Here is a 27,319-nt window from a genome sequence, read left to right as displayed (position 1 = left end):
CTCCGTGAAAATTACCACACAGGAAACAACAGGAGACTCTTAATTACTGAATTCCCACACAGCATTTATTCTTTATATTAGAGCCATCGGAGAGCCTCTGGACATATATACACAATTAAAAAGATAAACAAGATTCCCAGCCAAGTTGCAGCTGTTCTTAACTTTCTTGGAACACTAACCTGGATAACTGCTTCCTTTTATATCAGAGTAAGTTCCCTGCCAGTGACAGTTCATTGTCTAATAACCTGAGGGACTGGAATGTGCTTGTGAGGCAGTGCAGGTGCAGCGCTGGGCCCAAGGGATCCCAGTGGCTTTTCCTTCCCCAGCTCTGAGTGTAGCAGGTTTCTTAGAACCTGAAATTAGGGTGCTGAGAGGCAAGTCAGTTAGGTTTAGCTCCTACCAGAAGAATGTTTCTTGCTCTACTGTGGACCAGAAGTGACTCTTACATTGGCTGCACTACACCTAAACCAGCACAGACAGAAGAAACAGCTGGCCCTTTTAGATCATTCTTATGTTTAACATGTTAGGAATTTTTTTTCTCTGAAGTCTAAAATCCTTTTTGCTGCCAAATGAAGACATTTTCATACATATTCTATCTACAGACAGACATCTACACACTGGAGAAAATGATAGAATATTAGTGTTCAGTGTTCAATAATTCTTCTCTAGGTGAAACTCCAATTCTCTTTGTGCCTCATTTTTTCTCTTCAACTTTTGTGTCTTTTTAAAAACCCTCTCAAAGCTCTCTTCTTCTCTCAGCCTTCAGACTCTGCACCCGGACAGTGAGCTTTAGTAACCTTCTGGGCAATGGAGAGGATGCAGTCCTTACAGGCAGCATTCCTTTTATACTTCCTGATATGATGCTCTTTTTCTTACATTGCTTTACTCCCCCCTGGAGAATCAACTGTAGTTATTTCTTCAGTGGCTTTTTCTGTTCAGCCATTGTGGTTGTCCCTTTTACCCCTCTTCATCCTCGTTTAAGGTACTTTCTCCAGTTTGCCAGTCAATAACAGGTCTACTTCTAACTTCCAGATAGTCCTTGTGTTGCTAAAATGAAATTTGGTGTCACCAGTGATTAAACCAAGAGGAAACTCCAAGCAGTTGTAGTGTAATGCTGGGCAACAGACTGAAGTCAGGAGTTCTGGACATGAGGCTCTGACCCCATATCTCCTCCACCAGCTCCACCAACTGGCCCCGTGACCTTGAACAGATTTACTGCTCTAAAAAGAAGGACTTCCATTAGTTGACTCCTTAAGTCTCTTCTTGCTCTAAGCTTCCTTCACTCTCAGAAATCTGTCATTAGTGGACTCAGTCTTTTTCACGATCCTTTCCATTCCTCCACTCTCCTTTTTCTATTTTTAAGAGCTCATTTGCTTGAAAATTACTCTTAGGAGAGAATCTGAAGGTAATCATCTACTTTTAATAAAGGAACTATTAAGGAATATATACAAAAATCCAAAACATTATAAAGATTAATACTTTTATCATTATGCACAACTTTAATAAATAAAATATCACCATTAAAGTTTAATCCACTCAGTATTTTTTTTTTTTTTTTTTTTTTTGCGGTACGCGGGCCTCTCACTGTTGTGGCCTCTCCCGTTGCGGAGCACAGGCTCTGGACGCGCAGGCTCAGCGGCCCAGCTGCTCCGCGGCATGTGGGATCTTCCCGGACCAGGACACGAACCCGTGTCCCCTGCATTGGCAGGCGGACTCTCAACCACTGCGCCACCAGGGAAGCCCCACTCAATATCTTAATTTAATCCTCTCATCTATTGCCATTCCTTCTCTATACCTAGGAGGTAACCTCTCTCCAAGATAGTCTTTTAGCCTTTAATGTAAATTCAAGTCATAGTGTTATCTTTGCGAGGGCTATTGTATTTTAGCCTAAGCTCTAATAATAAAATAAATAAGTTATAAATACATTTATCAGAATTTTTGGCAGATGGAAAAGACGCGAGGAGCAGAGTGTCCATCCCAGTGGAAAGAGCTGACGCTGAGAATCATAATATACCTATATTTTGTCCTACGTGTGTCAACAAGTGGACATTCCCTGTTGCCGATGTTTTATTTACATATGGAGGGCTCTTGCAACAGTACTAATTCTAACTTTTCTTTTGCATTTTTTAATTGCTTAACATCCTTGTTCATTAGCTTTCTCTTTGGAAACTGAATATGGAGGAATATGGGAACAGTAGTGGTATCTACAGGAATGAGACAAAGAATGACTACTTTACTATTTATTAGTTCAACAACAAACTTGTTTAATTTAGAACACGTATCAGTAATTATGTCAGTCCTAGCTGACAATCACCTATAACAACACTTGGAGTTACTAGGCTTTTGCTCTGCCCACAATGTTGCCAACATCATCTTTGCTTTTTCCTTACCAACCATCTTCCAGCCATACTGACCACCTTCCGGGTTCTCAAAAATATGCAGATCCATCTCTCTCCCAGGCCTTTCACACATGCTCTTCTTCTGCTCTTCACAGTGTTAGTTATTTCTCCTCCTCCATCTCCTCAGATGGCCACCTCGTCTACAGTGGATCCGCACTCCCCTTATCTCATCTCAGCCCTCTCTTAGTTTTCCTCTAAGCATGTATCACAATTGCAATTTTACTGTCTCCTCCTTTAAAACATAAGCACTGTGTGGGCAGACACCTTTCTGTCTTCCTTACCAATTGCTTACCGTAGTCTTTAGCAATAGGAGGGATTTAATTGTATCTTTTAAAAGAAAAAAAGTAAGAGAGGGAAAGAAAGAAAAGAAAGAAAGAAAGAAAGAAAGAAAGGAAGGAAGGAAGGAAGGAAGGAAGGAAGAAGAAAGAAAAGAAGAAAAAGAAAGAAAGAAAAAGATGAGAGGGAAGGAAGGAGGGAAGGAAGAAGGAAGGAAAAAAAGAGACAAAGTAAGTACTCACTTTCTGTATAAATCTTGTGTCTTTTTTTTTATTAGTAATTCATGGAAATATCCCTTGACTGTGGTTCAAGTCTTTGCCACAATGAATCTTATTGTATGGTAAATTGGGCATTTCTTCATTAAATTATTGGTTTGAAAGAGAATCTTGACATTTTCAAGTCCTTTAAATAGACTTAAAGCACCAGCACTAGCAGTCAACCATCTTTGGGAGGCTATTGTAGATTTTTTTTAAAAACTTTTAACTTTGTGATAATTACAGATTCACATGCAGTTGTAAGAAATAATTCACAAGAACCCTGTGTATCCTTCACTCAGTTGCCCCCAGTGGTAACATCTTGCATTACTATAGTACAGCATCACAACCAGGAAAATGATTGTTTTTAACAAAGTGACAGGTTTGTTTTGTCTTTTTCAATTCCAATTCTTTATTCATTCTTCATCTCTTTCACAAAAGAGCTTGAGGTGGTATATAAAAAGGATAAATATAATACCATTGTTTTACAATTAATTACAAAGGAGGAAAACAAGGTTAAAAGCAGCTAAGAAAATAAGGTTAACTCTTGGGGCTAATTCAAAGTTTATAACCTAGTTCTCTGCAGGGTCAACAGATTCTAATTAATTCCCAACAGGAAACATGCCAACTCTTCAATGGAAGACAAAGCCTTTCTTAGTTCCTAAAACAGTAAAAAGTTCTCATAACGGACAACTAAGTATGCTTATAAGAGACACAGTTTTTAATCACTTTCCTTGAATTACAGTGAATGTGACAAGTGGGGAACCACAGAGCTAACTCTTTAGCTAAATATCTGCCTCCTGCAAGACAATAGGTCTTATCATAGACCTTCAGGGTCACTCACGTAGCATCAAAACGCTAGATGCTAAATTATCAAACTGCACAGTATTATTAAACTATGAGTCAGTCACAGGGAACAGGCAGATCTACTCAAAAATATTCTGGTTTTCCTCCTTCTGGGTCTCTGTTAAGATTGCAATTTCCAGCCCCCTTGAAGTTAAGCTTAGCCAGTGACTTGCTTCAGCCAATGAAATATGAGTGGAATTGACATGTGTCACTTCCAAGTGGAAGCATTTAATTGGTGGTGTCACTGCACACCTCTTTTCCCTACTTCAGTGATAGTGGGATCATGAGTTAGCAAGAAGCCTCCATTATCCTGGGCCCCAAGAGACTAAATGAAGCAGAGACCTCTCTGCTGATCCATGTTGGACTCATTGCATGAATGAGAAATAAACCTGGATGGAGGTTGAGATTTGATAGTTGTTCATTATCATAGGTTAACTTGATAGCCCATTTTGGTTGTTATAGGAAAAAAGAATCCCTTAAAATATAGTTACTTGATTATTCTGTCTAGTCAGGCTCCTTTTCTTGAGGCTATCTATGCCCATTTCCTCCCATTGGTGAGTGTGGAAAAGACTGGTTGCAGAATTAAATAGATCTTGCCGCCAATTTAGCTGTAAGTATGATTTGGTCCTCGTTTGCTCTGAAAATAATCTGTCCATGACACTCTACGTGAGGATGACTCTAGCAACATACTGAAACTTTGGGAACATCTCATGACTAGTCCCATAAGAACTGGTTGACTCGTTAAAGGAGAATAGCTCATCATTAAAACCCAAACCTCGGGGGTCAAGTGACAAAGTGAGATGGGAGGATGTTTGCTTTTGATACATCTGACATCTCCCATTGCTGTGACTGCTTCCTGCACTTCATCCTTACAGGCACTGCTCACTCTTTGGTGATAAAAGGAAAGGGGGAAAGGTACTCACACAAAGCATTTTTAATTATCTGTTAATTGGATGAAATGGCAGTTAAAGTGCCTAAGGGCTATATGCATATTCACAGATTGTCTTCAAAGGGTACAATTACCAAAGCCAATGAAAAAGATTATGAGTTCATATTGGATTGTGATTTGGGGCGGAGGAGTGTGAGGTCTGTTCAGATATCTTCCTCCAAATAGCTCCTAAGATTAATTTGTCTCTCTGGTTTTATATGATAATGTGTAGAGGTACAGTTTGCCTGGGAGCATAGTATGTTTGTCAAAGGAACAATTTCCACAGTGGGTAGTCATTGGCCACTTTCCTGATTGCTCTAGGTGTACAATACTCAAGAGGTACAGGATGGATTTCTTACTCAATATAAAAGTTTAGATAATATTTTCCATGATTTCCATGTCTAATATTATTTCCATCAGAAATAAGTATTTCTGCTGTGGTAAAGATTAAATATAATATTCCCTTTGTGAATTTCCATGGGAACATAAAAACAGTATTTTTGAGAGTAGTAGCAACATTTTCTTTCAGAGCTGCCGAAAAGAGTATGGAAAAGACATTTTGGGATACCATGCTGAACTCCTCTCTCTGCCTTGAAGAATATTTTGACAGTTAAGATTTAATGTCCGAGTGACAACGCAGTAAACATAAGTTCAAATTCCACAGGGCCCAGGAATGGATGGGAATTACAGGCACTTTACTCTGTCTGCCCGCGTCCTGCTCAGCTTCTGAGGTCGGTGCAGGGGAAGATGTGGAAGGGGAAAAAAGCCATACACATCCCCAGGGCACCCTCTAAGTGCCTGAGTTTTTGTCACTATATTTCTGCCCCTTCAGATAATGTAAGGCAAGTGGCGAAATATAAATGCTCAGTGACCACAGTATGGAGATTTCCAAAGATAAAAGTTTTTTCAGTTACTTTGTGGGCAGGTCCATCTGAAAGAACAATTGACTTTTTTAAAAATATTTTTTAAATTAATAGATTATTATTTTTAAAATGTTAATTGAAATATAGTTGATTTACAATGTTGTGTTAGTTTCAGGTGTACTGAAAAGTGATTCAGTTTGTGTGTGTGTGTGTGTGTGTATGTATATATATGTATATATATACATATGTACACACACATATATATATTCTTTTTTAGATTCTTTTCCATCATAGCTTATTACAAGATACCGAGTATAGCTCCCTGTGCTATACAGTAGGTCTTTGTTGGATAGCTATTTTATGTATAGTAGTCTGTATATTTTAATCCCAAACTCCTAATTTATCCCCCCCTTCCTTTCCCCTGTGGTAACCATAAGTTTTTTTTCTATGTCTGTGGGTCTATTTCTGTTTTGTAAATTAATAGATTATTTTTTAGAGCTAGTTTAGGTTTACAGAAAAATTGAGCATAGGTACAGAGTTCCCATTCTCTACCTTCCCCCATTCCCTTATTATTAACGTATTGCAATAGTGTGGTACATTTGTTACAATTGATGAACCAATATTGATACGTTATTACTTTTTAAAATTTATTTTATTTATATTTATTTTTGGCAGTGTTGGGTCTTCGTTGCTGCGCGTGGGCTTCTTATCGTGGTGTCTTCTTTTGCTGTGGAGCATGGGCTGTAGACACATGGGTTTCAGTAGATGTGGCACGTGGGCTCAGTAGTCGTGGCTTGTGGGCTCTAGAGCGCAGGCTCAGTAGTTGTGGCGCACGGGCTTAGTTGCTCCGTGGCATGTGGGATTGTCCTGGACCAGAGCTTAGAACCCATGTCCCCTGTATTGGTAGGAAGATTCTCAACCACTGCGCCACCAGGGAAGCCCCAATACGTTATTATTTATTAAAACCGATCCTTCACTTAGGATTCACTTTTGTGTTATACAGTTTTATGGGTTTTGACAAATGCGTAATGTCTTTTTTTTTAATATTTGAAATTGAATAACTATAAATTTTTTTTAAAACCCCACATTTGTTTATTTATTTATTTATTTTTGACTGTGTTGGGTCTTTGTTTCTGTGCGAGGGCTTTCTCTAGTCGTGGCAAGCAAGGGTCACTCTTCATCGCAGTGTGCAGGCCTCTCACTATCGCGGCCTCTCTTGTTGCGGAGCACAGGCTCCAGATGCGCAGGCTCAGTAGTTGTGGCTCATGGGCCTAGTTGCTCCGCGGCATGTGGGATCCTCCCAGACCAGGGCTCAAACTCGTGTCCCCTGCATTAGCAGGCAGATTCTCAACCACTGCGCCACCAGGGAAGCCTGCGTAATGTCTTATATCTACCATTATAGTATCAGATAGAATAATTTCACCTAAAAATCCCCTGTAAGAGACATTGACTTTATAGCTATTTAAGAAGTGTGTTCCCAGCCTCCTGGCCCTCTGGACACAGTCTAGCTCCACAGGGCTGAATTCTGTAACCAAGAGGTGCTCTGTAGTAATGAGAGATGTGTGGCCTGGTGGTAAAGTGAATTGGCCCTGCTCTGCCACTGCCACATCATTTAGCCTCTCTCGTCTGTAAAATGGAGCTAAGTATACAGTACTTGGTACGTGAGTATTAGATGAGATTATACATGTAAAGAACTTAGAACAGTGCCAGGTAGACAGCAGGTACTCCATACATTTTAGCTGAAATGATTATTCAAAAATGAACGTAGGTGTAGAACTAAACACATACACACATATACACACACAGGAGTACAAGTTAAATTAGGAAAATCCAAATAAGTTCAGTGGGTTGTATCAATGTCAACATCCTGGTTGGGATAGAATCCTACAGTATTGTAAAATATTACTTATCACTGGGGAGATTGGGCAAAGTGCAGCTCTATTATTTCTTACATGTAGCATGTGAATCTACAATGGTCTCAATAACAATTTCAATTTAAAGTAATTCAGGCAGCGGCGGGGGGCAGTGCTTTAGGGGTTACCAGTTAGAGATGGAGAAATGGCAACGGGGAATCATTGATCACACCCCACCTGGGAACCAAAACCAGCCATCAGGGCCTTTGGGAAAAGTTGGGGAAATTTGGATACAGAATGAGAATTGTGCTCTTATTTTTGTTAGAATGACCTGGGTATTGTGGTTATAGAAGGAAAAAAAGATGAATTTAGTGCCTCAACTCTTCATGGCCTGAACCTGCAAGGCTGTGACAAGCTGATTATTAGAAAGCCTCCCTACATAACTCTTTATATATATATATATATATATATATATATATATATATATATATATATATATATATATATTTATTTATTTATTTATTTATTTGGCTGCACTGGGTCTTAGTTGCAGCACAGAGGACCTTCAGTTGCAGCCTGTGGGATCTAGATCCCTTACCAGGAATTGAACCTGGGCTCCCTGTATTGGGAATGCAGAGTCTTAGCCACTGGATCCACCAGGGAAGTCCCCCAACATAACTCTTTACTTCAGAGTTATAATCACCACCATGGTCTCAATGTCTGCTCAAAATTTCTAGAAGAGAAACTCAAAAAGCCACAGCAGGCTATTATTTTGCCCAAGACCTAAGCCTTTAGATACTGCAAACAAAAAGTCCTTCTATAAGAGGGTCACCAGCTCTACGGGACATATTCTCAATAAGGGATTATTAATCGTACATTATGTGCACACTTCCTCTCAAAATGAACTACCCAGATATAAAACGGAACAACAGGCTCTACTGAGGATTCAGCCTCCTTGAATTTGAATGCCACAGATGTATTCCCAGCAAGACAAATGAATGAGTAATTATGACTCAGCACAGTGATAGACTGTATGCTTTAGACAGTGTCATTTCGACTTTAGCCAAGGCGTTTAATGTCCCTGTTTGTAAAACACTTTGTTCCCATAAACAGCTAGATCTTGGGAATTTCCTTATTATCTAACTTTCAAGTTCTTGCAACCGAGGAGTGCATTTCCAGGCATGAAAGTTTAGGGAATGCCTTTTCACCTACTGAAGATATTCACATTGCTTGGAAGTTTTAGATAAAGAACTGCTCTATCTCACCTTCAAAGAATTGTAATAACATATGCATTTTTTTCCTCTCTAAAGATCTTTTGTCGACCAGGCTCCTCTCTTTCTGATCTTTTCTGATAGAAAGTTACCAGCATGAACATGCTTGTGGTATTCCTGGAACTGTTATGTTAAACTAAATTTTTAAAGGTATTTTGAATTCAAATATGAAAATAAGCTCCCGTGGGTTATTCTTCCTGAGTGTAGATATATATATTTCTTTTTTTTTTAACATCTTCATTGGAGTATAATTGCTTTACAGTGTTGTGTTAGTTTCTGCTGTATAACAAAGTGAATCAGCTATATGTATACATATATCCCCATATCCCCCTCCCTCTTGCGTCTCCCGCCCACCCTCCCTATCCCACCCCTCTAGGGGGACACAAAGCACCGGGCTGATCTCCCTGTGCTATGCGGCTGCTTCCCACTAGCTATCTATTTTATATTTGGTAGTGTATATATGTCCATGTCACTCTCTCAAAAAATATGGAACGCTTCACGAATTTGCGTGTCATCTTTGCACAGGGGGCCATGCTAATCTTCTTTGTATCGTTCCAATTTTAGTAAATGTGCTGCCGAAGCGAGCACTAAATATATATTTCCATTCCTATATTTTAATTATAAAAATGTGGGGTTTTAAAAATATTTATTTATTTATTTGGCTGTGTCGGGTCTTAGTTGCAGTACGTGGGATCTTCGTTGCGGCGTGCAGGAGATTTTAGTTGCTGCATGTGGGATCTAGTTCTCTGACCAGCGGTCGAACCCGGGTCCTCTGCATTGGGAGTGCAGAGTCTTAGCCACTGGACCACCAGGGAAGTCCCTATAAAATGTGTTTTTAAATGTATGCTTCACGGATCAGATATTTAGGACAGGTACCATCCACACTCCACCCACAGTAGTAGTCGTCAACACTCAGGGAGTTATTTTTTATAGATTAAATAGAACAGTTAAATCACATACGAGTAACCTGGGCTACCAAATTTAGTTTCTCTCTTGGTTAGTATTGTTTCTTTCAGCAGCTTTACCCATATATTACAGGTTGCTTCTCATTTGTTTGCAATGAAAATATTGTCTCATGCGTTAAAGTTTTTTGGTTTTTTTAAATTCTGAAAATGGAGAAGTGTTTGTTCAGGTGATGGTTTAGGCATCAATCACAATTTCCCCTTTTGCAAAAAAAGGGGGTGGTGGGAGTTGTTAACAATTAACAAGTAATCTCTAGTTCCCTTTCAGATTCCATATCCTTTGAGTCAACTCATTAGTAGCTCAGAAGAATACCCAGAAAGCTGTGGCATCTAATATCTGTTTTAAAAAGATAATTTTCTATCTTCCCAACTACTCTTCTCAACTTGAAATGTCCCAGTTGGTTTAGCTTTCGCCAGATTTAAATTTTTCCTGGCACAAAGTTAAAGCTATTTTGGTAAATTTTAGCTTACTTTGCCTTGAAACCCATTGAAGTTTAAGTGATAAATAAAATTATCATTTTTCCTCTGAGTCAACAAACATGAGACATTATTCTGAGAGATGGAAAGGGGAAGTTTACAACCATACTAAGTCAAAGTTTTTGATAAACTAACGGTGATATCAGCATTAGGTATCCAAAGAACAATATGGCTCTTTAAGGTAAATCTATCTTTGGAATAAGTAGAATAAAAGTAGTTTTCTCTGAGATTCTCTCATTTAGGGCATTAATTTGAGTGCCTTACACACACACACACACACACACACACACACACACACACACCCCTACCTGCTGTACTTAGAAACTAAGTACCTGGATTAAATTGTATTTCTAGATAGATATTGATAGATAGGAAGATAGATATAACATAGCCGAATGTCAGTTATAGTTATAAAAATATAGACCATGCTAACTATACCTTTATATAAATAAATAAATGGACCAGTTTGTCTCTCTAAAGCCTTTTATGGCTTTAATTGGACTGCTTGTTTCCTTTAGCCTTTCGTTGTTATAGCTATAGGACAGTTAGCCTTACTTGAGTACATATTATCAGGTAGGTGTTTTTTTTCCCATTAAGTGTCATTTTTACTAGATTCATTTATTTATGTATTTATTTATTTTTGGCTGCGTTGGGTCTTCGTTGCAGTGCATGGGCTTCTCATTGCGGTGGCTTCTCTTGCTGCTGAGCACGGGCTCTAGGTGTGCGGGCTTCAGTACTTGTGGCGCAGGGGCTTAGCTGCTCCGCAGCATGTGGGATCTTCCCGGACCAGGACTTGAACCCGTGTCCTCTGCGTTGGCAGGCGGATACTAGATTCATTTAGTTTGAATTTGAAGGTAAGCTCCTAAAAGCTTGCACTTGAAGCAGCATACTAAGCCATGCTTAGTACAACTGGAATTGTATCACAGCTCAATATTTTGGGCTTTTTAAAGGTAAAGGAGTAATATTGTTCTCTTAAAAGAGCAAAATCTGTCCTCATACAAAATCTGTCCTTTGGTAGAGAAAGATTCGTTCTTTAATGTGGGGAAGATGAATACTTTTATGGAGTACAGTTTCTGTATCTTCCTCCGTAAGAGTTTAAACTAGTGTTTTATTCTGCAGCCTTTCCAGGCAACCCCTGTTCTTTTCACTTTTATCTTGTCCTTATTTTGGCTTTCCTAAAATAATCTCATTTTCATGGCTTGCATAACTTGAGCATACATTTCCTGATAAAACGCACTTTCCAACCCTTACTCCTTTCACTTAACACTTAAAACGTGTCCTGTCTCCAGTGATTGGAGGTCCTCATTGATTTCAGTTACCAGGATCACCCCCAGATTATTCTTCATATCAGACTTTGCATAGGCTTGGTTTTGTTGACGTGGACACAATTACTTTTTTATTTTCCAAAAGACATGCAGACCTCTTCTTCCTGTCTTAAATTAGCTTTGAGATCTGATTTGTTTCTACCCAACACAAAGGAATATTGCTCATGCTGGATATCTTCACACCTCCCAATCAGTGACTTTCCTGAAAGTTCTTTTTCTTTTTAATAATAATTTTATTTTAATGACTTTATTTTTTATTTTATTTTTTTTGCGGTACACGGGCCTCTCACTGCTGTGGCCTCTCCCGTTGCGGAGCACAGGCTCCGGACGCGCAGGCTCAGCGGCCATGGTTCACGGGCCCATCCGCTCTGCGGCATGTGGGATCTTCCCGGACTGGGGCACGAACCCGTGTCCCCTGCATCAGCAGGCAGACTCTCAACCACTGCGCCACCAGGGAAGCCCCTAATGACTTTATTTTAATAGTGATTTGTGGTTGTGAGGATTCTATGAGTTCATTTATGTAAAGCATTTACTCAGTTACTGTTAGTTGTTCTGGATATTCCTACTGGGTTTGTTACTACTGGACATTTTTGTCTTTCTTCCAGGACTGCGTTTTGGATACTGATTGCTCTCTACTTTGGCAGATGTCCATTGTTAGCTCTCTCTTGTTGGTTGTTATTGTGGGTTCTCTGCCCTCTTCTGCCTCCACAAGGAACTCTGCACTGTAGTTTCTTTTTATTTATTTATTTCTTTAGGCTGCGCCAGGTCTTAGTTGCAGCACGAGGGATCTTAGTTACGGCATTCAGACTTCTTGGTTACGGCATGCCTGCAGGATCTAGTTCCCCTGCCAGGATTCGAACCCAGGCCCATTGCATTGGGAGTGTGGAGTCTTAGCCACTGGACCACCAGGGAAGTCTCTGAAAGTTCTTTTTCTGTCTTTAAAGTCTAGTCCTTGACTGCAAATCCCTCAGAATTCTTACAGTCTATTCATAGAAAATGTTGTCCTTTCCTCAAGAAATTTATGACTTAATATGGGGAAGCTGGAAGAAGGAATCAAATATTACCTTATCTTGTTAGGAATGGGTAGAATTAATTTGGAAATGCTTCTTAGATTACGTAGATTTACAGCTGTAGTCTAGTAGTATATAGCTGGATGGATAACTTCCCTGAGATTTCTGACTTCCTCAGAATATTGGAACACTTGTTGAGCTTATTTCTTTTTCTTTGGCTGCGCTGGGTCTTCGTTGTGGCACGCGGGTTCTTCTTCATTGCAGCACTCGGACTTCTCTAGTTGTGACACGTGGGCTTCAGAGCATGTGAGCTCTTGAGCACGAGGGCTCAGTAGTTGCGACGTGCAGGCTTAGTTGCCCCGCGGCCTGTGGGATCTTAGTTCCCTCACCAGGGATTGAACCCACGTCCCCTGCATTGGAAGGTGGGTTCTTAACCACTGGACCACCAGGAAAGTCCCCAAGCTTATTTCTTATATTTATCAATATTGACCTGGCAACCTTAATATGTCATGGGAGATAACTGATATGATTATAGTTAGTGGATTGGATATGGGGACCTTCTAATTTAAGGTATATGCATATTTTTTCCTCCTTCAAGAAATGCAGAGAAGTTCAGATCTGGTTTTATCAATGTGATTTTGTAATTTCATGTTAGTTGAAGTGAATTCCCTTGATTCCAAGGCTTAAATGAGAAGTGATTAAGACAGAAAGAAACTGGACATCTGAGCAACAGGTGTTTCACGTGAAATTCTCAGCAGTAAACCGGGGAACACAGGAAGGTGTCATATGCAACACACATAGATGGTGGTGTGAAAGAACAAGAGGATGCCAGAGTGGGCAGAGGAGAAATGAAACAAGACAAGAAGGAGGCAGGGCCAAGCATGTGAAAAGAATGTTTCAAAAAGGTGGTTGATGGATTTCGAAGAGAGGTACTTTTATTTTTCCTTAGTTTAGGCTATGTTTAGGTGTTCACCTAATTACTCTTTACTTCCAGGCAAAATGAGAGAGTGAGTTCTCATACAGAATGCTTGGCCCATAAATCACAAGTTTTGTTGATAAATACTTCAAAACAGAAGTATTATTTCTAATGGGTTTTCACTAAGAGAGTGTTTGAGATATATAGGGGTCTACTTATGGAAATTAAGAATATTCTCTCCTTAGTGTTTTTCTCTCCCTGCATCTTCCCTGCCCATACTATTTTCTCCACTTGCTTTTTTGACTCGAATACCAGGTGTTGAACAAGCCCAAAGATTATAAGCTTATAATCTCTGTCATCAAATGACCTTAATTTTGCCTTCATTTTTTAATGAGTAACTGGATCATGAGTGAGTTTTAGAAATATTCAACTAAAAACCAGGAACATTGATTAATTTCTGGAGGCCGATTAATTTGATTATTTTTATTAAGAAAAGATTAGAGATTCCTCTTTGGTTACGAAGAAGTATAAATTTTGTTCACTGCTATGGAATAGCCATTGCCCCAGTTGATGGAGAAATAAATGGGAATTCATTCAAAATTGAAATACCGTATTATAGAAATGATTTTACTTACAAGATTCAATATTTGATTATTTTTGAACTAAATTTTGATGACATTACATATACAAAATTGCATAAGCTTACTCTGCCTGTAAAAAAATAAGGAAAAAAAGCAAATTCGTAAAGAATATAATTATACCTCTAAAGTGATCTGATAATGCTTAACCTTTGGGATGGAAACAAGGACAACTTGACCGAAGAAAATGTCATTACCAATCTCCTTGAAGCAAGGAGTGATTAAACGCAAAGGAGCAGTATTTCTTTTCTTTTCTTTTCTTCTTTATTTATTTAATTTATTTATTTTTGGCTGCATTGGGTCTTTGTTGCTGCACATGGGCTTTCTCTAGTTGCGGCGAGAGGGGGCTACTCTTCATTGTGGTGCGCGGCCTTCTCACTGCGGTGGCTTCTCTTGTTTCGGAGCATGGGCTCTAGAGTGCGGGCTCAGTAGTTGTGGTGCACGGGCTTAGTTGGTCCATGGCATGTGGGATCTTCCCGGACCAGGGCTCAAACCCATGTCCCCTGCATTGGCAGGCGGATTCTTAACCCCTGAGCCACCATGGAAGCCCAAGGAGCAGTATTTCTTTCTTTCTTTTTTTTTTTTCTAAGATGAAATTTTTTTAATTTCAGATATGGTAGCATTAAGACCATGGAATGGTGTCAAAATAAGCAGTGCCACACCTTTGGAAGGCATTAAAACAAATGTTTTAATAATTAAGAAATAAATATTGTATTTCATATTTTAAAATATGTTTACATAGAAATACGATAGAACATTTTACAATTACTGAATTTTTATGCTTTTCTGCTGCTTAAGAAATTTTCCATAATCCAAAGAATTAATTATGTTCACTTTGTAACTGTAGTTTAAATTATTGGAGGGAATTTAATAAATTAAATTATAGTCAATACTTAGGAAAAATTTGCTTACCAAATCATATTTATTTCATGTAATATATATGTGTGTGTATATATATAATATATATATATAAAACAAAGCACAAAGGGTTATAAATATTCTTCTCCACGCTCAAAAGACCTTCAGATAGTGAAGAATCATATTAACACAACCAATTTATTTATTGCATTGTCTTTAATGGTTATTAAAAGATGTTAGAAAAAGAGAATGCTCAGATATAGATTCACTTTATTTTAAGAAAATCTTAAGTATCCAAACCGTGGATTCTTAATCCACATAAATAAATGACTGTTCTTTTCATAAAACATAACCATAGTTTTCTCCAAAAGAGCTAGTTTTCCCCCTTATTCATTTAAAGCAGTATTTGTTTCATAAAACTTAAACTCAGAGCTTTTAAGAACTCTTCTATTTATATATGTATGACACACCCATTACTGTATTATACTAGATTACTTCTCATTTTCCTTACATTTTTATTTTTATTTAAATTTGATTTATTTTTTTATTTGGTTGCACCGGGTCTTAGTTGCAGCAGGCGGTCTCCTTAGTTGCAGCTCATGGGCTCCCTAATTGCAGCAGGCGAGCTCCTCAGCTGCAGCTCGTGGGCTCCTTAGTTGCGGCATGCGAACTCTTAGTTGCAGCATGCATGTGAGATCTAGTTCACTGACCAGGCATCGAACCCAGGCCCACCACATTGGGAGTGCGGAGTCCCATCCACTGCGCCACCAGGGAAGTCCCCCCTTACATTTTTAAATTTCAGAGAGTAGAATTTACAAAAGATAATTTTTTTTTTTAGAAATTTCATGTAATGTCTGAAACATTTATATTAACATATTTCCATACAAAAGTATTTCTTGAGTTGATTGAAGAGTGCTGTAATTTTCCTTGTTCTAAGAAGTTAAACATTTAAAAATTAACATATACTCTCTGTTGCTCACAAGAATTTTATCTTCTGAATCCTCCTCTCACTAGCTGATTTTTCGATAGGTGTGTTCTCTTTTATTGTTTCATTATGCAGTCTTTGAGTCATTTTAAAGTTATTAAATATTTTAAGTTAGATGCAGCAATTTGAAACATCTCATATGACATTATAATTTTTTTGAGCAGTTTTTGTGTCTAGGCTCCATGTGCACATGTCTCTAGAAGTGCCTTCTATTTTTCAAATATTTAGCGGAAAAGTTTAGAAAGAAACATATCTTGGAAGTTTTTCACATGGGCACTGTGTACATTCAGGGTCATAAGTACTGTGGGCCCTCCGTATCCAGAGGTTCTGCATCCCCTCAAATGGAAGATCGACTACTAGCCATTTTATACAGGGGACTTGAGTATCCGCGGATTCTGGTATCCAGGGAGGTTCTGGAACCAATCCCCCATGGATACTGCAGGATGAATGTGTATTTGAAGCTATTTTTTAATACTGCTATGTTTTGTTTTATCTATTTGTTGTGTCTATACTCTAAAATATCTATAGGGAATTTATTTCTCACGAGGATTTAATTGCCAACTTACTACCTATGTAGAAATTTAACATGGATTTGTGAGTTCATGGATGTATTTCTAAAGTGTACATAGTACTATGTATCAGCAAGCACAGCGATCCGCTTCCAAAAGGAATGGGATGTCAGTGTAATTACACTGGTATCCACTGCTTTTCAAAAGTTTGCTTCAAGCCATGCTGCTTTTAAGGAAGACCCTCATTAGTCCCTGTTTTTGCTAATGGACAGAAATCCAAACAGGTTTCCACTTTCAGAAAAAAAGTGAAAATAGCAATCAGCATTTGTTTTGCAGGGAGTTGTTATAGAGGCATCACAGGTCTAGTAGCTTGAGTGGCCCCGCCAAGCTCCTTCCCAGGGAAATACATGCAACATCTCAGGATCAAGCCGCCATAGCTTTGAACTGTGTCTGTGAGCATCTGTGCTTTATCTCAATATATTTTGTTCATCCATTAGCAAGATGTGTTCTACAGTAATTGCTTCTTCACTTTACACCATTTCAACTTAGGAAAGTTTTCATAGGAAGGATCTACTTGCAGGTAAACCTACATCTCCATTTTATTTTAGGATATGGATAACGCTACACACACACACACACACACACACACACACACACACACATGCACACACACAAACACACAAATCAGGATCTGGACTTTAATAAACCTTATAGAATAATAATGTCTGTTTCATTGCCAAACATGACTGCTTTGGTGTGTATTTGTGTAATGATGGGGCAGGATGGGTAGGGCGTACAGGAGTGAGTTAAGTTAGTACCAATTATACATGGTCAAGGAACCGTGGACTCACATATTTCAAGTGACCCAAGACACTGTTGCTATAACATTTTCTCAAAATGGTCTTCCCTTTGCCTGAGAAGAGTAAAATAATATAGTGTAAGTTAGCTGAGGAAATTACCATGTGCCCACGAGCCTTGAGAGAAATCAGGTCATCTTCATAGAAATCAGGTAGTAAGCCCTTGCAAAACTTAATATGTATGGTATTTCTTGCTTCCCATTGTATTCTTGCCAGAATTGTGTGACATTCATATTTATGGTAGGCAATGTGCAAGCATTTGGCTGTGGCAAATTCTGGACTCTTAATAGGCTGGGGACAACCAGCAGGAAGGAACAGGGAGGGTGAGTGAGCAGAATCAGAAGACATTGAAACATGGGGAACAGGTATGGGTACACTGGATTGTCTGTCAGCAACTCAGCTTCACTCATGTCCCCTTAAACATTTTCCTCCTGCAGGGACGAACTCCAGAAATACTGTTCTCAGAATCCCTCTCCAATTTGTTTCTGGATTAGATTCTGCTAAATGGTAGACATTCCCATGAGGTTTGGAGGGTGCACAAAGGGAGAGCCGTTATTTTCCAGTGGCAGCTGGGGTCATCCGTGGTGGCTTCCTCTGTCTTCTGGGGTCCTGCTGGGAGTTACCCACTGCGGTGCCACAGGTGGCTGAAGATCTCCAGTAGAAGTTTTCCTGTGATCCCTGTACTTCCTGATTAAATAACTTGGCCAAGGTCAAACAGCTAAGCAAAAAAAGCATGAATTCAAGCTCAAGAACTGAACTCCAGAGCCTATGCTTTTAGCCACTCTCTGTAGTGACTGCTACAGAGTGGAGATGGGATGCTATTCCGCTGTCTTCAAGTGCTCTTGTATTTTCTTTTCATCTTTGACAAATCCTCAGGCCAACCTTTGACCATCCCTTAACTGTATAATGTTAACCTTCTCCATTGCTTCCATTATTCTGTTAACGCAAAATAGAGCAACAGTCTGTCCTTTCTGCCAGCCGCAACAACCTAAAGCAAGGCTCTATTTTGTTGAAAGCCTGGAGAGGTACCTTATTTGTGGAATTTATTTAACAACCTTAGCTTAGAGAGACTGTACTGGGGTAGCTTTATTAGTACTTCCCAGACCTCACTGTACACTCCAGTCTCTAGGAGGACATTTCAGTAATAAGCATCCCCACGTCCCACATCAGACCTACTGAATCAGAATCTGAGGATGGGACCCAGACATCTGCATCTTTAACAAGCATCCCCAGGTGATTATCGTGCATTCTGATAGATACTGATCCCCATCCTGTGGTCTGAAGATACTAACATTTCAACAGAGGAGAGGGTTATTGGAGGAAGTTCTACATACCCTGCTTCAAACAAAGCAATTCCATTTTTAGCTTGTTTATACATTGGAGTGCCATTGGATTTTATTTGCTAAAAGAGTTCCAGTACTTTATTTTTAAACCACTACCATTCTCTCAGTTGAGTAGCTCTCCTCAACTCTACATATTTTCCTGTTTAATTCCTCAGCAGCAGCTCAAAGTTCCAAATGCCTTTCTTTCCCAGCTCACCAGGACACTTCTTTCCTTTTTGCATTCCATCTCTTCCTGATTCTCATAGGTAACTGGAATTGAGCTGAAAATATTCCCAATTAGAAACACAGTCCTTTACTTTTCTCTCAGCAGTGAAATCATTGCATGCATATAATTACACAATGGAAACACTGAAGAAAGCTCCTTGGTTTTTCTTTGAACAGATTTCCATATATCTATGTGACCTTGTTTATGTTTGTCATTTATACTAATATGTTCCGAAAACAAAAGGAGAATTTAATTTGCTTGACATAATATTCAAAATCTGAGTCAGGTGTACTTTTGTAAAAAAATTAATTAATCAATTTTTGGCTGCATTGGGTCTTTGTTACTGCACACAGGCTTTCTGTAGTTGTGATGAGCAGGGGCGTCGAGCAGGGACTACTCTTTGTTGCGGTACGCGGGCTTCTCATTGTGGTGGCTTCACTTGTTGTGGAGCACGGGCTCTAGGTGTGCAAGCTTCAGTAGTTGTGGCCCGCAGGCTCAGTAGCTGTGACTTGCAGGCTCTAGAGTGCAGGCTCAGTAGTCGTGGTGTATGGGCTTAGTTGCTCCGAGGCATGTGAGATCTCCCAGACCAGGGCTTGAACCCGTGTCCCCTGCATTGGCAGGCGGATTCTTAACCACCGCGCCACCAGGAAAGTCGTGAGTCAAGTGTACTTAAAAGCTAAGATCACTATGCTAAAGTAATGGTTTCTGTCATTTAATGAAACTATTAGGTTTTTCCCCTGTGTTTAATGACTAGAGACCGTAGATTCTATGTTGTGAGTCCAAGGAATTAGGGAAGGAGAGTGAACAGTACCAAGTAAAATTCCTGATGATGGCTAGAGATGGATTTCAAAGCACACACCAATCACACCACACTCACATACAAAGCCCAGAATATTTCAGAATTTTTGCCTGATGAGAATTATATGAACTTGAAAAAAATATATACTATTTTAAAACTTTAGTATGTATTTACATCACTTTCATATATAGTTATGAAATATGTCTCTGAGAAAACTGCAGACACCCTGAAGTGTTTTAATTTCTCAACTGATGCAACTATTGCCACCCCTCCCTTGTCTGAGCACCAAACCCTGTATCCTTTACCCATTATCTGTGAAACATCATGCAAAGCACTTTATGTGCATCATCTCAAACCATCCTCAGTATAATGACAGGACGTAGCTATCATATATTATTCCATTGTACAGATAGGAAAGCTAAGGCCTAGAGATGTTAGGAAACTTTCCCAAGGCGATACTGCTAGGGAACAGAGGAAGCTGGATACACATCCTAAGGTTTTAATTCATCAATTTTTTTTTTTTTTTTTTTTTTTTTGCGGTACACGGGCCTCTCACTGCCGTAACCTCTCCCGTAGCAGAGCACAGGCTCCGCTCGCGCAGGCTCAGCGGCCATGGCTCACGGGCCCAGCCGCTCCGCAGCATGTGGGATCCTCCCAAACCGGGGCACGAACCCGCGTCCCTTGCATCGGCAGGTGGACTCTCAACCACTGCGCCACCAGGGAAGCCCCTAGGGTTTTAATTCTAGCAACCAGGTGCCTACCATGATGCTATTTTGCCCAGTTCTCCAGTGAAACAAATGTTAAATGTCAGCTGGCCAATCACTAGCCAAATCTCTTTTCTCCTCTGCCTTTTACTACTTCCTCCTTTTAAGGTTCAGGAGGTAGCATGCTCTGGTGGGATAAGCACTGTCTCTGTTGCTTTGGCAGATACATGAACTTGGCAGATGTATCAATTATTTCAACCCTATGAGCTTCAATTCCTCTGAAAAATGGGCACATCAACCCTACAGGGTTGCTGTGAAGATGAAACAAAATAATATGTATGGATGTGCTCTACCAGGGCCCAGTCAATGGGCGTTCAATAAATGTGAGCTTTTCTTCTTGCCTACTTTTCTCTTCTTTTCTTTGTTATTAGCTCCACAAAAACAAACAAATGGACACAAAAACCCTAAGCTGCTTTTTATTCTATGTTCTTTGAGTCCCCATAATTGGAGGTGTTCAAAGAAAAAAATGAATGACTCCTTGATGGAATGTTGTGGCTGGGATTCAGGCCAGCTGGGTTACTGGCTTCCCCAACACTTAATTCACCTTAACTCTCCACTTCTATGATTCCATGACAAATTACTGATCAGAATGTGTCATTTTATTTTTAAAGGATTTAGTTACGGGTAACTTTACCCTCTGCACCTCTTTTTTTGGTTACCTCTTATTGTGTCAAAAACAGATGTGAAGGAGAATGACCTCAAAGGGTGCAGTTAAGTGAATGGTAGTGCATTCATTTAATAGCCTGGTATACAAATTGATGATAATAAAGTAGAACAGAAATACACGCTTTTATATCTATTCCGGTTTAGCGACTGCCCAGATTGTGATCGATAAGTCATTCAAAGGAAGTCTATGTTGCCAGAAAGTCACTTCAGATTCTTTAACAAATTTCTCTACTATTGGACATCTAAATTTTGTATTAGGGTCAACCCTGGCTTCTGTATCCTAAAATTTTGGTAAAAGTTAATTCTTGCTCACATGAAGCACAATGTTCCTAGTCAGGATGGTCTTCCACATGGTTGTTCCAGGGAAGGACCCAGGCTTCTTCCTCTAGTAGCTTTATCATCGTCTAGGGCTTTGGGTTTCTTCACTGGATTCCTTGTATCTCACCAACATCAGGACAAGAGAGCATGAAGGATCACTCAGGAGGTAGTTAGGGACGAGAACTTGAGGCTGTTTGTATCACTTCTTTTTTTTTAATTTAATTTTTATTTTATATTGGAGTATAGTTGATGTACAATGTTGTGTTTGTTTCAGGTGTGCAGCAAAGTGATTCAGTTATGCATATACATGTATCCATCCCTTTTCAGAGTCCTTCCCCATATAGGTCATTACAGAGTATTGAGTGGTATCGCTTCTGCTCACATTCCATCACCCAGAAACGCAGTCCTATAATCATCTCTACCAGCAGAAGAGGCTGGGAAATGTAATCCAGCTGTGTGTCCAGGAAACAGATTTTGCTGAAGATCCAGCAGCTTCTACCATAGGTTATTTCCAATTTATGGCTATCATAAACAGCTCTGAGATGAACACCACTTTATTTCAATCTTTGGTCACATTCTTAAACTTTTCCTTAGGATGCACTATGTACAGTGGAAATTTAGCCAAAGACTAACTTTAAAACACATTTTTGCATTTTGATATAGTCAACTGGCCTTCTGAAAAGTTGGATTAGTTTGCTGCACATTAGGATTACCCAGGGAGCTTTTAAAAAATCACAATGCCCAGGTTACACTGTGGACCAGTCAAATCAGAATGTCTGGGGGTGAAACCAGACATCAGTGTTTTAAAAAGTCTCCAAGTGACCCAATGTGCAACAGAATTTGGGAACTACTGCCTTAGGGATTCCAGACCAGAACATTGAAGGACAATGTTTGTGTCTGTTAGTGACAGCACAGTGGTCCAGAACTACCTATAACAGGACTATCACATGTCAGAGAAATAGACTTTTAGCCTGTGTAAGTCTGTTATTTGCAATCTCAGTTACAGCCACTGAACCTATATACTAATAAAGGTGGGTTACTGTCATTAAAACTGACTGACTTTATTTCACACAGAAAAAATGTCTTCTCCACCAGCATTATATAATGGTAATCATTTTTCCATACTTTTTTTTTTTGCGGTACACCGGCCTCTCACTGCTGCGGCCTCTCCCGTTACGGAGCACAGGCTCCAGATGCGCAGGCTCAGCGACCATGGCTCATGGGCCCAGCCGCTCTGCAGCATGTGGTATCTTCCCGGACCGGGGCACGAACCCGTGTCCCCTGAATCGGCAGGCGGACTCTAAACCACTGTGCCACCAGGGAAGCCCAACAAGTATGCTCTTTCAGAATCCTAGTCAATTAGAAATGAGCATTAGTTTCTTCAGCTGTAAAATGATATCTATCCCTTAGGGTTGGTGTCATTATTAAGTTAGATGGTTGGGAACGTGATTGATAAATTTTAATCTCTGTATACATTCTAGTTATTTTGAGAATGATGTTCCGGTAGACCTTGAATGGCTACCCTAATTTTCAAGTCCTTTCAAAAATGCAGTGCCTTTCTTTTATTACCAAATTTGAGAAATTACTTTAAAAGACTGCTATTTTCCAAAATGTCCGTTCTCCCCATCCTGAAGTGAGAAACATCAAACACATCCCGGAGTGAATGAGGCCAGAGTAAACTATTTTCTGGATATTTCCTCTCCCCCAGAGATTTTAAAGTGGTGGACACAGGTTATAAGTCAACAAGAACTTAAACAAAGTTGTCAGCCAAAAGATGCCTTCTTGGGACTTCCCTGGCAGTCCAGTGGTTAAGACTTCGCCTTCCAGTGCAGGGGGTGCGGGTTTGATCCCTGGTCAGGGAGCTAAGATCCCACATGCCTTGCAGCCAAAAAACCAAAACAAAACAAAAGCAATATTGTGACAAATTCAATAAAGACTTTAAAAATGGTCCACATCGGGGTTTCCCTGGTGGCGCAGTGGTTGAGAGTCCACCTGCCGATGCAGGGGACACGGGTTCGTGCCCTGGTCCGGGAAGATCCCACTTGCCGCGGAGCGGCTGGGCCCATGAGCCATGGCCGCTGAGCCTGCGCGTCCAGAGCCTGTGCTCCGCAACGGGAGAGGCCACAACAGTGAGAAGACCGCGCACCGCAAAAAAAAAAAAAAAAAAAAAAAAATCTTAAAAAAATAGGAATAAAAAAAAAAAGATGCCTTCTTTTTTCAACTGCCACCCGTGTCTCTGGTCACATAGGGAATGGGTATGGATGGAGCGAGTCTGTGGAATATTACTCTAGCTCCCACCCTTTGCCTCCTCTTCTAGATTAGTCGTGAAATGCCAGCAACATGCTGAACCTCCGGCAGCTCGTGATCTGTATTGCTGTTATAAATACAATGAAACTGGGTGTTGAGCACTGTCGAAGGTGTCCATCACTAACCTATCAATGGCATTACTATAGAAAAGAAAGTAACTCATCATAAATGGCATTTCGGTGTTGTAAGGTTGGTGGGAAAGTTATCTGTATGTTTTAAAAGAGTCATTCAAAGCAGAGGCTCTCCACAGAACAGAAATTAACCTTAGAAAATAACGACATTTATTGAATGTGTCGGTAACTGTAGATGTTTGTACGTCTCTGTGTGCACACGCATGCGTTGGTGATGAGGCTGAACGGTAGGATGAGGTGAGGGACAAAGGTTGGGTGTTGGCAGATAAGAAGAAATAAGGACTGACCCTTCCCACAAGGAATTTTAAACTTAGTTGGACGTTTTCTTAAGAGATGGCCATGTTAAGGATACTTTGCCTAATGTGCATTAGTGAGAGAAAATTAACCAACTGTACCCTAAGTCCACAAGAACTAAAATGATAAAAGTAAAAAATGTTGCAAACACTAGAAGGCAGCTTTCCTCTACTCTGTCGCCAATATAAATGGTAATAAACCACTGCCAACACGTTGATGCCACCAAAAGTCAAGGACTTGAATTTTGGATATTTGCTCAAGGTTTTTAATTAATGCTCTAACTCACAGACCCTGCACAATAATGGCTGCCCAAGGATGTCTAGGTCTTAATCCGTGGAATCTGTGAATATGTTACTTTGCATGGAAAAAGAGAATTTGCAGATCTCATTAATGAACTTGAGATGGGGAGACTATTCTGGATAGATTGGGGGTTTAAGGGGGAGAACCCAACCTAACCACATGAGTCCTTAAAAGCAGAGAACATTTCCCAGCTGAGGTCAGAATCAAAGGGAGATGTGACCAATGTAAGATTAGTTGGAAGGATGCAGTATGGCTGGTTTTGAAGATGAAGCAAGGGAACCATGAGTGAATGTGAGTAGCTGCTAAAAGCTGTGTCCACTACAAGCTAGAAGATGCAAGGATTCTCCCCTAGGAAGGAACGCTGTCCTGCTGACACCTTGATTTTAGCCCCGTGAGACCTGTTGCCGCCTTCTAACCTCCAGAACTCAAAGATAATAAATTTGGGTTGTTTTGAGTCAATGAGTTTGTGATAATTTGTTACAGCAGTAAGAGAAAAAAAAAAAATCCTGTCTTTAAAAGTCCTCCCCGTAGGAAAGTGGCGGGTGGTGGTGGTGGGATGAACTGGGAGATCGGGATATATACACATATATACATATATACACATATATGTGTGTATATATATATATATATATACACGTATATATATATACATGTGTATATATATGTGTACACATGTATATATATATATATATACACTAATATGTGTAAAATAGATAACTAATAAGAACCTGCTGTATAAAAAATTAAAAAAAAAAGTCCTCCCCCTAGAACAATTTCCCCCTTTATTTATCCTACAGTTGTTTTGTTCTTGAACAATAGATGGTGCTAGGCAGCCATGTTTCTAGTGTCATCAGCCAGATCCTCCAGTTGGAAATAATTAGGACCATATGACAACAGTTGAAACAGTTACTCGTGAAAATCTACAAATCACAGAGTTGGGGATTCAGAAAACCTTCCTCAGAGTAGCGATGAACGCCAGGATGTTGGAGATTGGGTTGCTATAATTCAAAAGTAACTACTTATTAAAAACTCAAAGAACAATAAAACATATTTTCTGTTTGCTATATCGAATTGCTTACAACCCTTAAAAGTATTAAAACTTGAACTTCAATCCTCCTTCAAAAACACTGAACACCCTGAGGCCACACAGTATATGAAAGTGAATTGGAGATGAGAAACTACAGGGAAAAGGTGCTGCCAAAGGAGTTACGCTGCTGTTGCTGGCTTTTTTACATGTGGTGTGATACAACACTTAAGAAAAGCAGTGGAAGATAGCATTCATGTTTTTCTTGCAAACTATTCACGGTATGTTTTCTTATTAGTGCTGACTTTGAACAAATGCAACGTTATTTATATTTAGTCCCTAATGGGCAAGATTATATCAGTTTGACTAATTTTTAGTAGTCTAAAGTATCTGTATATGTAGATTTTTTATATTATTACAATTTGTAAAAGCATGATCTGTGCTGTGATAATATTTTCGACCACAGCTCTATATTCAATTCTCTTCAGTCTAATATAATAAGACGGGTGGTTGGCATCTTGGTTTTGATGACTAGCGTTGTATAATGTATCATTTCGGGACTCAAGTAAACCCTCTTATAAGAAGAGGGAAAGAGGGTGCATTCTGAGGTCTTTGGGGAGCCAGTGAATGGAAAGATTTAGGAGCACTCAATGATCTCAATATCAGTATGATCACTGCTTCCATCCTTTTCCTTTTCTAAACGATAAATTAAAGATACTCATTTTCTGAATAAAAGCAAACACAGCCCTGAAGGATGAATATTTTTCAACTGAGAGTGCAGTCAGGCAATACATATCCACTTAGAAAAACCACAAACCCTTGGGAACTGAACGATGAACGCTTTGAAATTCTGAGACCATCGACTAGAAACATAGATAATGACAGAAATGTCAAGGGGACAGCATGTAATGTCAAGGAGACATCTCATTTCTCTTTAGGTAAATAACTTCTTAGTCTCCTCTAAGCACAATTCAAGATGTTATCTATTTGAAAGCCATCACTCAAGGGCCAATCCCTGGAAGACTCCATCACTCAAGGGCCAATCCCTGGAAGACTCCATCACTCAAGGGCCAATCCCTGGAAGACTCTGCTCCTACATAGGTAAGAATCAGGCCAAGAGACAGTACTTACGCACACTGACTACCCCATACCACGGTGTATTCTGAGTACAATTATATTCAGCTTGCACTCTTGAATTAGTGAAATGAAAGAAGTGCTTAAAGGGACTGAATCAGGAGGAATACAAGTCATCAAGGGCCACACAAATGAAGAAAGATATTCTTTAAAAATTAAAATCAGGACTTCCCTGGTGGCGCAGTGGTTAAGAATCCGCCTGCCAATGCAGGGGACATGGGTTCAATCCCTGGTCTGGGAAGATCCCACATGCTGCGGAGCAACTAAGCCCGTGTGCCACAACTACTGAGCCCATGCACCGCAACTACTGAAGACCTTGCGCCTAGAGCCTGTGCTCTGCAACAAGAGAAGCCACCGCAATGAGAAGCCCGTGCACCACAACCAAGAGTAGCCACCGCTCGCCGCAACTAGAGAAAGCCCACGTGCAGCAATGAAGACCCAACACAGCCAAAAAAAAAAATTAAAATCAATTTCTAAAATCTGTTTAAGTAAGGAAGAAACCAGAGCTATGGTTTTCAATTGAGGAACCAGGGAATTGTCAAAAGTTTTAACTTTTAGCAGTGTCACAAAACGTGAGAGCATTTTCTTTCTTTCTTTTTTTAATCATATGGTTTTTATTCTTCGATTTGTTAATATGGTATATCACATTGATTTGTGTATATTGAAGAATCCTTGCATCTCTGGATTAAATCCCACTTGATCATGGTGTATGATCCTTTTAATGTGTTGGATTCTGTTTGCTAGTATTTCGTTGAGGATTTTTCCATCTATATTCATCAGTTATATTGGTCGCTAGTTTTCTTTTTT

General features: G+C 39.7%; 1 protein-coding gene and 1 non-coding gene across 4 annotated transcripts in view; one reads left to right on the top strand and one right to left on the bottom strand.

Annotated features, from left to right (window-relative positions):
• Positions 1-27,319, top strand: part of BCAT1 (branched chain amino acid transaminase 1) — a 214,205-nt gene that overhangs the window by 104,737 nt on the left and 82,149 nt on the right. The window lies entirely within an intron of this gene.
• LOC137203103 (U6 spliceosomal RNA) lies at positions 9,171-9,278 on the bottom strand. Its single transcript, XR_010932934.1, has one exon. It is a non-coding gene; the product is annotated as a U6 spliceosomal RNA (small nuclear RNA).

The sequence above is a fragment of the Pseudorca crassidens genome, chromosome 11 (genome assembly GCF_039906515.1).
Source record: "Pseudorca crassidens isolate mPseCra1 chromosome 11, mPseCra1.hap1, whole genome shotgun sequence".
NCBI classification, from domain to species: Eukaryota; Metazoa; Chordata; class Mammalia; order Artiodactyla; family Delphinidae; genus Pseudorca; species Pseudorca crassidens.
Note: the sequence above shows the minus strand (reverse complement) of the source record. Positions and strands in the feature narration are given on the sequence as shown.